Below are 17,471 nucleotides of genomic sequence, written 5' to 3' on the forward strand. Positions count from 1 at the left end.
CACAGGAGTGTTTTTAAATTGTTGTTCTGTGTGTGTTCAGCCAGGACAGGTCAGGATGGATAAATGACTGACGTCTGACAGGTTGAATTCTACATCTGCCCTGCACATGTACTTCTACGTATTATTACAGGGTGGGGTTTTAAATCTGTCACTTATCTCTCATTTCATTCGATTATTGGATGCTTTTATATAGTGGCCAGGACTCGGGGAGGAGGAGTGAGTTTAACGTGGATGAGGGACAATCCTGAATGGCCGGTGGGACAGTGAGAAGCTTTGGAAACCAAGCTGCAGTCACAAACACTCTCCTCTGTGAGCTGAGCTGAATTCACGGCCTGGAGACTTTCTGGATTGGAAATAAACCCACATGACAGTGATGTGGAGAGAGGGAGGTGGGCGAAGGGCAAGTTTGGAGGGATTAACAATGATGACAGAGAGAAAGAAAGAGGAGGACAGAATTAAAGCGCTACAGAGGCTAAGGCGGAGCTAAACTCAGAGAAATTAAATATCTGCTGAGAACATGCTTGTTTTATTTCCTTTCAACATTATCTTCATCAGGCCAGACAGGAAGGAAATGAGCAGATGGCCTGTAAAACGCAGTACACTGGAACAACTCTTACTTAGAATATTTGTCTTATTTGCTGTAAAAATGTCAAGGCATAAAATCTCTTTACAACAGGACACACCACCACCTTTTTCAAACTAATTTTCACTTAAAAGTAGAAAAATCTGCAAGTTGAACAAGTGTGTTTTTATTATTATAAACCAAATCTTCTGAAATATGTCAAAAAAACTTCTCCAGGGGATGTGTCTTTTTGTGTGTCTATTCTTAATAATCATAATAATCCAACTCTGATTAATTTGACTCCAAGTACTGTGACTGTACATAAAATAAAGGCTTTCCATTATCCCTTCAGAGGCCTAGTGACACTAGTTTAATGTCCATAAACCAGAAACAGATGACCTCACTGTTCAGTGTTCAACACAGCAGCTCTGTGCAGACTCAGAGTGCAGACTCTGGGTAGTTTGTCATCTACGGCTCAATGGATAAACAGACTGGAACGTCACTGAGTGAAGCTCCAGATGTGTGTGATGTTCAGTCCCTCGTCTGTGGGTGTTTATTCATCGGTGCACGTGGACAGATTGCTGACGGAGCTGCCAACGTCTCGCCAGCAGCTGTGCCGCACTAATAACAATAATCCAGTCAGCCACATCTCTCATGTGGAGAAACCACAGCAGCACGGAGGACAAATGAATAAAGCCCCCGGTTTGTGTCCACTACTGTGGTTTTATCAGACACATTTTCTAAAGGCACAGAGCCGATTAATATCTCTAAGCTCATTTATCAGGACAGTTAGCAGTTCATTACATGAGGGAACAAATGTGAGGTCTTCTGTGGACTGAGAAGACTAATGATCCATCCATCGGTTCAGGTTAGACATTTTAGTTCCATTGAAGAAGGAAGCATCGCACCCAGGCTGGATTATCATTAGTTCAGTTGAATGCAGAGCGGAGGACAGAGGTTTACAGATTCGTTTAGCTGCAGTTACAATATCGGATTGAGGCGCCACATTTGGGCGGACATCATCTGTCACTGCCGCTGTCTAGACCAACGTAAAGTTGTCTGGGCTGATTAGACTTGGAAACATCTGGAAACAACTGAGAAACATACCTACAGCTTTTACACTGGGGGCACTGTCTCAATGATACTTCAGAAGTGTACTAGAACTGTACACGACCGAATGAAAGTGGACATGAAACATGTCAAAGAGCTAATTAACACTTACTTTGGATTATTCAACTGAAGACATTTGGACATAAAACGAGATCCTTAGAAACACACACGCCTGAACTCTGCAAAACCATCTGAAGTAAAAAAGAAAGTTTCACACATGTTGAGCTTCCATTAACTAGCAGAGACATTTCACAGAGGAGATGAGGCTGACTTGTGAAGCAGCAGATTCTATTAATAATCCTATTTACGATTCAGTGTTCAGAGGAGGAGCCTCCCACTGTGTCAGAGGCACACACACCTCCCTGACTCATCTTCGTCCATTATGTTCACACACGAGTTAGTGGAGCGAACCTGCAGCGTAGAGACACGACCCGACTGGTGACACATGTGACGTAAAGGGCTTTTTGTCGAGTAGTGATTGGATGTAGTCAGTAAAATCTGCAGCAATCGCACCGACATCCTTCATGACTGGAAGTTACACATGTTTCAGGGCGGGACTTGTCCTACTTGTTCCCTTCTTCGTTGGGAGCAGGAACCTGATTGCTGGCCTTAGTCACAATTCTCAGGCTGGGTTCTATTAATAGCCCAGACACCAGCAAGCGGAAGAATCCTAACACAGCAGCCTGAGCTCGCCTGCCGGGTCCTGCTTTCGTTTGGCTCCAAACATACAAGGCGGTTGATTGGAAAGAAAAGCAAGACTCTTCTGCTGCTCACGTCTCCTCACGTCTGTAAAATGTGAATTCCTACTGAACAAAAACAACAACGTAGTCACTCCCCGGCCATCTTAATATCTCTATCTGCAGCGAGACAAAACATTTACTCCGAAGCAGAATGATCTCATTAGAACGTAGACAGGCCGTCTTTCCTGGAGCTGCACGGAAAGACGAGCAGCCGTTCTGGCACGACTCCCAGGAAAACTGGGCAGCAATGCAGTGATGCATTACTGAGACGGCTCGTTCACCGTTATGAACGCCGCTCCACAGACGCTATCTGGGGGAGGACGGATACACGGCAGCGACAACACAAACAACGACCAAAGCCTGAGTTGGTGTTCATCGTTTATGGTGAGATAAATTCCTACTGGAAGTTTCTTTGTGCCGGAGGACATCCTGCTTGTGTTTTGCTCTCTTCTCCCAGGTTGGGTCCATTGTCTTGTAATATTATGCCATGCAAACCTCTTTTTTTCCCTTTCCAGCTCACACTGTAGTTTTACCAAAGAAAAACAATGTCAGAAAGGACCAAAGCGACTGCTGAGATAAACTTAGTCTACATCTACATCTTTCTGTTCCGCCCTCTAACTTTCTACTCTATTGTCTTCAACGGGAAAAAAAAAGACAAAAACACGCTGTTTACAGCACAACTAAAATATGAAGACGCCAACTGCAACTACCACCTGAATGTTGTACAGACGTCTCAGGGACCTTCGAGCTGTACAAAGTCATCGGTCAATGTGAATACAGGTTTTCCTAGGTCACAATGACCTTGACCTTCAACCACCAAACACGTGACTGTTCACGTGCCAGCTCCCTGGAGGCTTTTCTGAGATGGATGAAAGACGAGAAAACATTCTGCCTCCAGTCGCAGCTGTTGTGGACTGAAATCATGGCTGTACAAAAAAAAAACGAAAAAAAAACACATGACGCCCTTTGCTGGTTTCTTTTGTGCAACAAAAAGCATTTGTAAATATGTGGTTTTGTATTTCACGCAACGCATGACCAGTGAAAAACACTGCTCTCCTCAAATTATGCAACATTCCTCTCAAACTGCCACTGAGAGACGGCACCAGAAAGCGTCTAGCGATCCTCCGTGGCAACGGCTAACAGGTGGAGGAGAAGGCCAAGGACACGGAGGGTGTTTATTTGTTGCTCGTCAGGCGGCTCTGTGGTGGAGACCCAAAGGAGGCGTTCAAACCTTTCTGGGCATTCCTGAAACATGACGACTGGACTTTAACCGTGGCAGCAAGGGAAAACAACAAAGGGAGAGTGAGCATCTGCTACAGCAAAAAATCAAATGTTACTACGTGGTAGCACCCTGTGGAGCATCTCAAACCTTCCAGAGAGTACCGAGGAGTTAGTTACACAGTGCTGGAGTCCACCTGGACAAACAATGAGCTACGGGGGCTACTGCTGCATCTCCTGACATACAATTCACATAGGTGTTGAAATCTAGTCATCAGTCATGTACATCATGATTAGAAACGTTCTGATTAAAAGAATTAGTCTGATATTGTAGAAGCAGCTTCAAATGGAAGCTTCAGTACGTGTGTGTGTGTGTGTGTGTGTGTTAACCAGAGCTCATAGTTCCTAAGTGAGTGAGTGATAGTGACTGAGCACAGATGAAGGTGAAATCTGAAGCGCTGCGAAAGAATAGGTGGATTTGATAACAGCCTCTCAGGGCTGGGACAGAAGCACACACATGCTGTATATTAAAACATGATTCCGAGTGTCAAAGGTTCGCCTGTGGACAAAAACGAGTGATAACAGCTTCTCTCTAGCAGCCTGTGCTAATTGAATGGTTCTCTAATAGGACGCAGATGTGACAGTAGCTTACATGTGGAGAAAGGTCAATCTCGGTCAGGATTAAATGCAGGTGTACACACACTTACTAGTATCTTACGCTCACACTCTAAAGAAAGCATCATTGTAACACTGAAGGGAATAAAACATTCAGGGAGCTGAACAAATAGACAAGTGTGAGTCATTCCCTTGTTGAGACAAACCATCAGTCCACCTGCTGTTCAGGCTGTTTCAGACACATAAAAATGAACTTCTCATAAGGTCTGAATAAGCCCTGCCAGAGTAGATGACCCAATAAAGAGTTGCCCGTCGCAACCTGCTGAGCGTACCAGATGTTTTTCTTGTCTTCCTCCTCTGACCCAAAGAGACCGGAAGAGCTTTTTTCAAACCATAAAAATAAGGAAGTCATTAGCTGCTTATGGTGCTTTAATACTAGAGGCAGCTTCGTAAAGCAGTCAGTAATGGGCATCCGTGCCCCATGTCCTCTTCACCTTTAAAGATCATGTACAAACACACACACACACACACACGATCAGATCGACACCTCTAATTAAGAGTACCTCACACAGAGCAAAAGTAAATGAGTCTGTGGTTTCCTGCAAGTCAGAGGGTTTGAAACACTACAATTTTGGTTTAATCCCCAGCACATTTATTGTCAGCAGCCTTAAATTAGGAAATTGAAGCGTATGTATCAGGGACGTACAAGTGACTTTTTCATCATATTGGAAGTGGTCTCCATTTAACTGGAGGCCAATGAACCAATGCCAAAAAGGGGATAAGCACAGATTTTACACAGTCAAACAAGAGAAAAAAAACACTTGGAGTGACGTCATCTGAGGTGGTGAGGTCTGAAGACCACAAAACTGAAAATGGAAAAACATCGTGGAAACATCTGGAGCAGCATCTCCTCCAACTCAAATAACAAAACAGCTTCATGTTTCTTCCTTAAAATAGGACTGTTTGTGTTTCACCTCATTGCCTCTTTTCTCTTGGTGATACCGGATCTTCCTCTGACTACAGCCTGACTATCATCCTCCTTTAAAAAGGGCTCAGGTCAGCGTTCAACATGATTCGCAGACTCAGCACAAATGAAGGTAACCAGCTGATTATTAATATGAATCTGAGTGGCCACAGCGTGACACATCCAAACATCTGTGTCCGTCTGTATCGCTTCTGGCCCACCATGGTTCCTTAAGGCGGTGGGGGGAGGGGGGGGGGGGGGTCCTTCTGTGGTTTGAGCTGGTGGATAAGAGTGAGGTCAGCGTGCCACAGTAAGTCAGACAGATTACTGTAGGAAAATCTATGAGCTCCTTCCATATAACGGAAGATCTTGAGAAGAAAAGTGGATTTGAAAGGGAGGTAACACATGAAAGAGGGGGGAGGTGCAGGCAGAAGTAGGGGTGCGCTCAGGGGATGGAGACAGGCGGGGGGCCACAGGTCTTTCCTTTCATCCCTCGATGAGACGCATGTGTTTGTAAATTCCAAATTCTCACAGACGTTTCTTTAAAAAAAAACAAACCAAAAAACAATACTACCTGACAAGCTCATGGCTTACAACAAAGTACTACTATTAACAACATGACCACAGCCAACATGAAGTGAATGAATGAGGAAGCTGCATTTTGTTCAATCAAGCAATTACATAATACCAACACATACCAACACATCCAAAAGATTGACATTACTGTAGGATAGTATTGGGCCACAAATCTTAGCATTATGCTCATTAGCGGGTGAATATCACTTCATCTGATGAGTCACCGGCAGCTCAAACACTAAATATCACTGAACTCTTCAGACCTTCAAGATATCGTAGTAAATGTTTACTGCTCTGGAAACAAAAGGCCAGTGATGTGGAAGAAATGACACACACTCGTGTCTGATGTGATACACAGAGGAAAGAAAATTCACACAGGTCCATAACGTTCATGTCTGCCACTGTCTTCTCACACCGGGTGACGTGTGTGTGTGTTTATCTAGAAAAGGGCATCAGGTCAGGACAGCTGGAATGAGACAACGGAAGGACTATATCCCACTGATAACTGATAACTTTTTCACTGTTTGTCACCATAGAAGACACAATCTGCCTCGTTTTTTATTTATTTGTTGTTGTTGTTTTACAAACATTCTGCTTACCTTCACCGTTTCATCAGCTGATCATGGTCCTATACCCGCCTAAAGGTCAGTGGATACAGTGGATACTACGACTGTACCTACAGGCTCCTGTTTCTTGCTCCTGTGTGATAGTGTATATCATCTGTCTGTTACATGCAGTGGTTTTGTTGAGATGGATGTGGTGGTGGAAGCTTTCCGTGACTGCACGTCTACGACCTACAATCCTTTTTTTTTCTATCAGATCTCTTTTTAAAAGGGCTGTCAAATTGGATTCTTCTGCACACATTCCTCACATTTGAGCACAGATGCTTCTGCTAATCTTCAAGCTCTTCTCTTCATCATCTTTCCTTTTCCCATCGCAGCAAATTACATCAAATTACCCTGTATCCATTACTTTTTATACTTGCTGCCCAGATCTTTGCGATAAGAGGTCATTTTGCCTTCTGTTGTTGGCAAAGGACGGAAAACTAGGAGATGGGATTTCCCCCAGGGGCCTTTAGCATCCTTTGCTACATGACATGTCCTCGTGAGGATCTCTGCCATCTCTCCTGCTCTTCCTCCTGGCTTGCCCGGTATTTCCTCTCACTGTCCTGCAGCACGGTGGGAGCATCTGGATGTGTTTTCTTCAGGGGAGTGAAAGGAGCTGCAGCTGAGGACCATGCTGCTTCTGGACTCACAAAACTGCCATTTAATTTTGTTTGGTTAGCACAAGAAGACACGCTCGCCTGGTCGCATGCAAACTCCTGAAACCCAAGCAAGAAAGAAAAATAACAAAACAACTCAATAATTACGCTGTCTGGATATAAATGACAGTTCTGGATGCTCAATATCAAGTATGCAAACATATCACACTGGAACCCAGTGAACTGTCATTAAACTAAAGTAATAATATAAACGGGGGTCAGGCACTCTGACACCAAACCATTAGTATGTGGATGTTCCTTGATCACTAGTGACTTAATCTGCTTGATGTGTAAATGTGTCTTAGCAGCAGCGTCTGTGTTCCAGTAAACACAACGATTCTGCTCCCAGAAGCATAAAGATTAAATCAAGGCGTCCTGGCTGTGGGCCCGGCCGTCCTGACACACATGGTCTGTTTGACGGACGGTCGAGGCATTCTGAGGGTTCACACAAATCCAGCAAATGAGTCTCTTTCTCAAACTGTAAGAACACGATTGATTAATGATGGAAAACAACAGAAACCTGCACCAGCTGGTTTAAAAAAGAAAACCTTGGCACAACCATTAATTTACTGCCGGTGGTTTAAAATAGCTGAAAAAACTCCCAGTAGGCATGCAGAGTCACAGATTGAAACACTACAGAGATTTGGAAGTTATTTCTCTGGGGTTAGAGGTTGGAATGGACACTACATGTGTAATGTGAACAAATATTCTGAGTATGGAAGAAAAAACAACCCCACGTGTGACTGAGGCCATGACGTCAGCCTCACTTCTACGTCACCGATGTCGGCAGGGTGGAAAAAAAATGTTAAAGACGTACGGCCCTTAGATGGACAATTTCAAGTCTCTCAAAGAAGAACCCACTGGAGAAGAATCATCATCTTTTAGAAAGAACAGCTAGCTCCCCTACAGTATGATTTCTTACGGTGGCGGCTGCTGTCATGAGCTGCTCACCTGCCTCCCCCTCCCGACAATGTGAATCGACGGTCATCAAAGGCTACGTGTGTCTCTGGTGAAGCTGTAGCAGTTGGTGCTTTGTCAGCGGAGCACTGGGACGTTATTGGAGGCCATGGGAACTGGACTGAGATTATTTATAGGGGCTGGGGGGCTTAGCAGGGGCCACTTCTGTGAGGCTGCAGAGGAATGCCTAAGGTCATCGTCTGACCAAAGCTTCTTCAGAGTGCTGGGGCTGGAGCGGGGGCTGACGTGGGACATCTGCAGAGATGCAGGCACGAGCCAATTTCCCAAGGGTCTGGTGAGCAGGCCCAGCGGGGACAGGAAGGACGAGGTGTGCTTAGGAAGTTGGAATGTCACAAAAAGGACCAAATAGGGCAATTCAACACACTTTAGGGTATAAAATGATGGGTTCGAGCATCAAACCCATCTATGAGCTTTGTCGTAGAAAGAATCTGGCAACAGCACAGTTTTAATCTACACAGGCCTAGATGATTGACCTGTGCACCACTTGTACGCAGATCTTTCCAGAAATCTTTTTACACAGCAGGCATTTCTGGTCAGAACAGCACAGTTCATGTCTGTGGCACTAAAGCCGTGTGACAGTGAACAATACTGAAGCAGCTAAATCGACTTCAGCCATCAGCCATTCATTTTATTATTCATACTACGCCAACTCTAGCGCGTTGCCACTTTTAGAACCATCATGAATGTCAAAATTATTTACACCATTGCACTGGTGCTAGATGTTATCTCTTGTACATTTTAATTACAGTGCAGTGTATCCTCCAGGGAGCACTGGGTCTGTTATGGATTAATACACTCATCTTTCATCGTCCCTTCATTGTCTTATGGCGGCAGCGCATTCACTCAAGTGTTGCGTGCCTGCTCCCTAACCCGATTGTTTGCCCTTGCATCAAACTGAAAAAGCCCAGAGGGCCGCCTGTCACTGCTGAGCTCACAGGCCAAACCTCTGCCGCTCCAGCCCAACTGTCTGCATCACAACTGTGCCCCTGCGCTCCGTGCTCGGTGAACCCACACACTTTACAAGAGTTATTCAGAGTGATGGCTGAGGGATACGCCACCCTGTCTGACTAAAGGGGTCACAGAGTAGAAGGGTCCCTGCTGTTGAACACAGGAACACACACATCATGTAACGCACGACAGACGTACTGTACAGCACAAGTACAACGTTAGCAGTCCTCCGTGGATAACAGACATCTGCAGGACATGATAACGTAAGACATCGCGCTCGTTCTTTATTTGGCATGAGCTTATTTACTACTGATGTCGTCTTCTAAAAAAAATGGTGTGGTGATGGGTTTCTGCACATTCTGTCATTCCAGTTTGCAAATGAATGCACTGAACATGCAACGGCTGGCGCGGCCTGATGAGAAAAACCAGACAAGGAGAAGGGGAAAAACCAGTATCTGTACTGCAGAAGTCTGCAAGCTGATGTGCTAATAAAGTTCAAATATAGCCCGCCTACACTTTGGCTGCCGCGGCAGCGACTGAACACAGAGGAAGCTAATATGCCTAGTTGAGTAAAAGCCACAGTGGAACGCGCCACTTTGAATCTGTGTACAGATACAACTGTTCCCTCCTTGATGCTTCACTGGCCAACGCTGGCACTGCCCTGACAGTGTGTGTGTGTGGGGGGGGGTGTTTGAGAGGCTGTGTGGCATTTTTGGGCTAACAAATGGAAACAGAAGCCACCCTCTTCATCCACCACACCCCGGAGTCCTGCGTGGTCTGTAGCCACGGGGTGTAGGCGCTGAGGAAGGGCCCCCAGGTTACGTCAGGCTGGACTGAATGATTGCCTACAGAACAGAGATGTAGTGTGTTTAATAAGAAACACATGAGGTTGGAGGTGCATGAGCTAAATCTGTGTAGACCTTTGGTCCAGATATTCAAACATGAGAGCAGCCTGTGAACACCATCACCACGCTGAGAGCCAGCAGCGGCTCCTGGGCCGAGGACAGACGTCCTGTCTGAATGTCCTTCTGCAGACGTTGCAGCTTTGTCACATAGGCATGGAATGTTGCTGAGGAAGGAACTCTGGTTTGCTACACCCATGCAGATCCACTCCACTCGCCTGTGAACTGCTTGGGCTTGAAAACAAACACGCCCCCCTTTCATCCCCACACGGGCCAAACACAGCTGCCAGGCTTTGGGATATAGACATGAGAAGGAGGGGGGGGGTGAGAAAGAGGCAGGGGGCCAGTTTTGACACGGAGGTGACAGGCTGATCCGAAGCTCTGGAGAGGTGACGACTGATGAGTGCCGTCACTGACTACAATGAGCTTTAAGACACCGACAGGTACACAAACAAACCTGACGCTCCGTGACACAAACCGTCACCTGTCGTCACGTGAAACGAGGAACAAGAACATCAAGAGAACACGCCTCTTCTAATGTAGATCTTTGTGTTGTCAAGTTCAGAACAAAAGGACTCACACCACCTAGAGAAGACTCACAAACACGCATCTGTGTGGAAAAAGTAGAGTCTGCACAATTGAAACAGATATAATGAGAATATGACCACACGTGACATTTCGTGGTGCTAGTGTGCAGACTCCTCTTTTACCTTTTCTATAAACTCAGAAACACATGAGCAGCAACAAGCAGCAGCAGTTTGAATAGAAACAATCGAGTCCCCTGATCGGCAGCTGCCATCTGCAGCGAAGCACACTGACATCAACAAACCATGATGGCTTCATTCTGGTCAGATAATCAGGTTACAATCACCTGCTTCGGACTGAGCAGCGGGATTAAGGAAGGCCTCTTACCTCATCATCTGCTCAGTGGAGGACGGATGACCGACAAGAAGTAGTTCCAACATCCACATCCGGTAGAGTTTGAAAACATAGGAGAAGAGCAGAAAAAAAAGATCATCGATATGGTGCCTGAATGTTATCTGCTCTGAACAGACGTAAAAGGTGTTTATTAAATTCTGGTCATACACAGAGGAAATATGACAATTCTAGCCCTTTTGATTCTAGTTCACACATTTTTCTTTACTAAAAAGCACAAGTTAATGCTTCATACTTCACACCCTGAAGTCGGGGGCAGCGTATTACCACAGATTGGGTGGCCTGCAGCTCCAGCTCTCCTCCACCATGATGACTCACCCCCACCAGATGATGAGCACCAGGTTCTAGGAGGATCTGGTACGGCCCACGACTCTCACTTGCTTACGTGAAAAGTGGTGTTATGAGACAAGGCGGGCCGACGCTAGCTCCAGCTAACTCGTTAAGGGACGATGTTGAGGTATCCCAACTCGACGAGTACATAATACTTTGTCTTTGACGTTTGAGTGGTTCCCTAATAACTGATAGGAGCTTGTGTGGGTTGTTTCGATTCACAGTGGGTGAGAGAGTTTGGCATTCAAAAAGCAGATTGTGATTATTCATGGCCAATACATTTTGGAAAAATAGACTCTCTTTACAGTCATGAAATGCACTTCTCTCAAAGTTTTAGCACTTTTTGAATCCGTTAGTCTGCAAGTACTTAGCCAGGAACGTATGCATGTGGAAATTATTCGGTACGTTCCCCATTTACTGAGTGTTTCAGCTAAATGAATCGCTCTGGTCTGAGGTGCCTGTCCTGAGACAAGAGACTGACTGAACGACTTTAGGACTCAGGACTGGTCGGTACCTGTAGCCCACAGAGCAGCGTGTGACGAGATGCAGGTCAGGGCAATGAAATGTCATTCTAGCTTCCGTCACTTACAATCACTTCAGGAGAGGAAAGAGGCTTCCCTGCATATGGACAATATATAATGTATGAGCTGCACACTGCTGCTCTTTAAAACAAATGAATGTGCAGCACTCCAGATGGATTCTGAGTAAAACTACCGAACACATGATCCACATCCAGATTTCTCCAACGACGTCTGCCAGTTTCGACTGTCCGGTTCCAGCCCATGTGATCCACATTAAATTCCTGAGCTGTACTATAATGGCTACTTGCTTGAGTTGTTAATTTTTCTTGTGGTCATTCCCTTGACCTACATGCCGAGGTCCTTCACCAGCGATGCCGTCAGCGAAGCCACAGACAGCAGCGAGGATAGTAGCATCTCTCTCAGGCTTCCCCTGAGGAATGCTAGGACTGCTGACGGTGCCACCCATCCGCACCACGCACACCCCTACTGGGTGCCTTCTTTGAGCTACACTCTTATTTAAGTCATTCTGCCAGGGGAGGGGCTGCTTCCGTCTTTGGGCAAAAAAAAGGAATGCCATTGATTTTAACTTTGTTAAATGGGCTCTTAATAAGCAGGCTTACGACTCACAGCACAGCTCAGCTAAAGTTGGAGAACAACAACTTTAATGGTTTAGATTTCCCCGTCTGGCCACTTTTCGTGACTTAACCACATTTATGTTGCATTTGAATTAGTTTTTACATTGGTTACGTTTCTGGGGCAGTTCCAGCACATTACAAACACCAGACACAGACCTGCAAAAACTAATATTTGAACTTATCACCAAGATGTAACATCTAGTGTGGCTATATTAAAAAAATGGATTCAGCAAAGGGGATGAAGGTGAAAGTCCGGCCAAAGGACAGACACAAGTACTAGACATACAGGAAAGAGCTCTGGAATAGAGGTAGGTGATTAAACTATAGCATGATGACATCAATAGCATGGTGATTTTTGTTCTTCTGAAAAAGTGCAAATGTTTACCAAGTTCAAACACACGCCTCCAAGGAGGAAACTTGTTTTCACCGCTGAGGATGGCTACGTTTCCCCGGTTGTTCACACATCAAATATTAATTTCTCACAAAATATGAAATGATTTGATGTGTTGAAGTGGATCGACAAATTAGAAAGGTTTTGTACTAGTATATTTTCAAGATCCAACAGATTCCTATCTGCAGCACAGTAGAAGACAGTGTAAATGTAACACCTACTCTTCACATGAGGACTCTCATCTACCTCCTCTTCCTCCTCGCCATCTTTGCCTTCATCCTACCTTTAGCTCTCTCTCCTCTACAGTACAACAAACTGAATCGGACAGACACTTCCGTGTGACCGTAGCCTCCAGCGTCCCATATCATGTGACTGATGCGCTTGAAATTAAACTTCTGTCTCGACCTCCATGGGGAGCTCATGAGACACGAGCACGCTGATAGATAATGCTGTTTTCAGTCTTCATAAGATGCAGGTGATCAGCATTTTATGCAGCTTGAGAAACTCTGTGAGGTCACCTGACAAAGAATGAATGTTGACTGAGAAGTGTGGAGGAAAGCCAGAGCAATATATCACATCAATATATTACATCTGAATATAGGATAATATAAGTAGATTGGCTAATAAGACACAAGAAATGGCAAAATATGCTTGAGGGAATGTGGAAGCATCTGAACTACATCGTTAGGCAACCGCAAAGTGATGATATGTGGGATTACGAATGCTTTTACAAGACCAAAGAATCCAAGGATAAGTGTGTTTGGTTAACCAGCACATTAAACAGAAAACTCCCTGTATATCTTGATCGCAAGTCCTAGAAATCAGTTTAATTCACAAGTGTGTCAATACGACATGAGCTACATGATACAAGTTCCCAGGACACTGGACACATGTTAAATAGTTCATCAGTGCTGTTTGTCAGCATAAACTATAGAGTAGTATACACACACACACACAATCATATGTTTGGACACACTTTTTCATTGTGTGCATTGAAGTGTGGACACACTTTTTTTTAAACTGAATGAGAAATTGTGTACCAAACTTTGTGCTTATGGTCCTAATTCAGCATTCCTATGCAGCTTAGTGACTATTTAGGTGACAAGTAAAGACATCCCCCAAACACACACACACACACACACACACACACACACACACACACACACTGCAGAAAGTAGAAAAATGGTGGTCAGTGAATGAAGCGCCTGTTTTAAATGCTCCGGGTCACACTGTTTCCCTGCTGCCTGTCTTTGAACACATCACTTCAGCACGGAGCCTCTCGGTTCAGCCCAGCTCGATCTGCTGCTCCACAAATAGTTCCGTGTGGCGAGTCTTGGTACCACTCTTGCATAACCGCGGAATTACAGCTCCTCAAAGTGGCAGATTTTTCAGGGATTTTCGCTCTGTAGGACGGAGTGTACCTTCTGATGGAGCGTTTCCGTCCCCGACTGTGACATCTGACAGTCAGTCGAACAACGGGCCCGATGCGAGCACAGCACAATGCGGCGAATGCACGTGAGGGGAACAGGCAAATTCAAGGGTTTTCAGTCATTCCAGGCGACGTAAAGGACACACGCGTCGCCAGAGCGGTGGAAGTGCACTCACCGTGGTTGAACATCGCGGAACGAAAGCGGTTGTTACTGGACGAATGTTCCATCTCCCAAAGTTTCAGTCAGGGACGCGACTTTCTCTCTCTTCTCAGGTATTTCCTTCGTGTGCCGTCCCAGTCTGTGGTGAAATGACAGTCTGCGTGTAGCGTCTGACCGGACAAACCCGTCCCCAGTGTGTGTGAGTGCCTCCGTGAACACACACTCTCCTTACGAACTGACGGGCCAGCCTCCTGCCGGGCGGTGACGTCACGCGGCAGCAGCCTCTGCAGCACAGGCGGAATGAAAACAATCGCACGTGGATGTGATCGCAAGGAGGTCACGTGCACCTGCGAAGAAAAAAAACACGCGAGAGTTGAGCGTGCTTAGCGGGCTAATTGTTGGCATGGTACATCTTACACAAGTGGTAACTCGCTGCTGCACTTTTTTGTTGTCATTTTTTAAGTTGTATGATTTAGTCCTGCGAGTATTTGCAGGAATATATGTTTTATGAGTATTATGATTCAGGTCGCAGTGAAAAGTTAAAAGCTCAAAGTGCTCCCCTTCCAGCAGCAGTATGGTAACACAGATAGAACACAATCGTTGCTGGGATGTAGTACTGTAATCATATGATACTTTGAACAAACAGAGTACGATTTGCACCATTTGTATTTGTGTTTTATTGTATGCATTTTCCTGTCACTCCCACATTTTAATTCTATATATCAGATCCTCAGACAGACAATGAGTTAGTGACATCTGGTGCTGAGTTTTTATACCTTTAGTGAATTCAAATTCACAAAATTACTAAACTGCTGAACTCTTACTATGATCTTAATGAGGTATTGTTCACAAAATTTCAAGGCTAACACACTTTGTTGTATGAGAATGCTGCGGCTTTGGGAACAACTTTTTCTCAAATGCATGAAATATAAGACAATGAACCCACACTGACAACAAATTTGGTTTGTTTAAGGAGCAACAGTTTTATTTTCAGCCGTGACAAAAAGGGAAAAAACCCCAAAACAAAATTGTCGTCTTCTCAGCTTCTAAATGTTCATGTTCATAGATTAAAGTGCAGAATTGTTTTCACAGCTTGTGTAAAAAAAAAAAAAAAAGAAAGAAATGGAAAAAAAAATTAAATAAGACAAAACAGGAACTATAATATTAAAAGTGACAATGAAGACCTGGAAAATATAAATATGGTACAGAACAAGATGAAATCTCATACAAATAGTATCAGCAATGATATTCAATCCACTTGAATCAGGCTTGCACTTATTAAAAAAGGAAATCAGTTCACGTTTTCAAGTCGTTGGCAAGGCTAGCTTACAACAAAGGCACAGCATTGATCAGAGGTATCGATCCTTTGCAAAGAAGTGCTGCGGTAACATTCTCATTGATCATCACAACATCCTCACAGACACATCCGACGGGCAGAAATGTGTCAAAGCCACTCATGTACAGTAAATGCCCACAGACAAACATCAACCAGGAGGGGCTCGCTTTGTGGATCAGGCAATAATATCATAGGTCACATGCTCTTTGAGTCTCTGTTGGAAAACACTGTCCTGAAAAGCTGCAGAATTAGCTGGATTGTGAATTAAACGCCCGCAAAGTTATGGCCCTGAGCCAAAGAAGTACAACTAGAGGTGAGACAGACCAGTTTAAGTGCTGTATTTTGAGAACGACCATCAGCCGCTGTGGCCTCTGTGGGCGTCACACATGAAACACAGACCATCATTTACAGAGGACCAGTCTGTAGGCACAGCTGGGACGTCACATCCTCCTGGACCGCAAAACTGTATATCACGTTTGACATGACTTTTTTTTTGTTTAAGATCTTTTTTTTTTTACTTCAATACAAAAACAGTAAACATCACTTTAACTGCTCCAACAGGCTTCGGCCCAAACGTCAACCTGAACAACGAAACATCTCACAAATCCTAAATTTGTCCAGTTAGATATCAAGAGGATGAACTTCCCAGAACCCATTGTTATAGTTGAAAGGCTCTATCAGGGTCTTGCATTCATATTATCAACCTGAACTGACATCAGAATTTCCTTATCACAAGTAGCCCAAGAGAGGAAATCAATAAAACATGGCTTACACCGGCCGTTTGGTAATATAGTGCAAATTAAAGTACTCACATCTGTACAAAAAGATTTCAGTGGTTATATATATATAAAAAAACAGATGCTGTGTTTTTCTCATTTGTTAATCAGTCTGGCTTTCGGTGTTCACTTTTTTGCCTTTCATTCATTTTTTGTAGAATTTTTAAAATCACAATCAGACAATAGCTGTGTTGAAAAGCTAGCTAGTACATCATGCACTTGTGGCAACAACAGGAAATTAGAAAAAAAGGATTATAGACAAGAGATTGATGTTAGAAAGTGCAAGAGAGAAATTTGACAGTGGAAAAGAGGAGTGTCAGCGCATAATTATATGCAATGCACACAGAGATGTCAAGACAGACACGTATACGTATATATGTATATTTATACAGTGATATTTACAGAGACCATTTCTACGTAAACAAACAGTGAACCATCCTAAAGAGGACAGACAGACGTCTGGTGCCACTTTTCCCACACCTGAGCCACTGCACGGAGCGAGAGTGATCGATGATTTATCAGTTAATACTTGTTGAAGGGAGTATTAACCTCCAACAAACTGATGGGTTTAAATAATCCAGGATTAAGATTTAGTTTACCCCAGAGAAACATTTCTCATGTAACAGATGTTTAGTGGACCAAAGTGAAGCTCATCTCAGAAGCTTAAAGCCTCCATTCTGCCTTAATGGTGAACACCCCCCCCCACCCCCAAAAAAAAACAGCTGCGTCCCATCAACGGCAGTCAAACTTTCCTTAATTTCAATTGGTCAGCCAATAAAAATATGGCAATGCTGCATACTTCTATAAAATATGTCTGTACATTTACAGTATTTAAAACATTTACAATGTTGTCAGCTATGTACACTAGTGTGTGAATGCTCTTTAAACTGAAAGACAACGTACCTCACAGTGAAATCAGTGCTACGCAATAATGGGGGAGAGGGACAGCGCCAGAGACACAAGCGGGTCGTGTAGTAGTAGAAGACTAAAGGAGGTCAGAGGGTTCTGAACTTAGGAGGCTGAAGACTTGATTTATGCCTTTGTTATTTGGGACTACTTTATCCACAGAAATATCCACGTTCC

The sequence above is a fragment of the Lampetra planeri genome, unplaced genomic scaffold (assembly GCF_965212315.1).
Source record: "Lampetra planeri unplaced genomic scaffold, kcLamPlan1.2.h2 scaffold_500, whole genome shotgun sequence".
Lineage (NCBI taxonomy): Eukaryota > Metazoa > Chordata > Hyperoartia > Petromyzontiformes > Petromyzontidae > Lampetra > Lampetra planeri.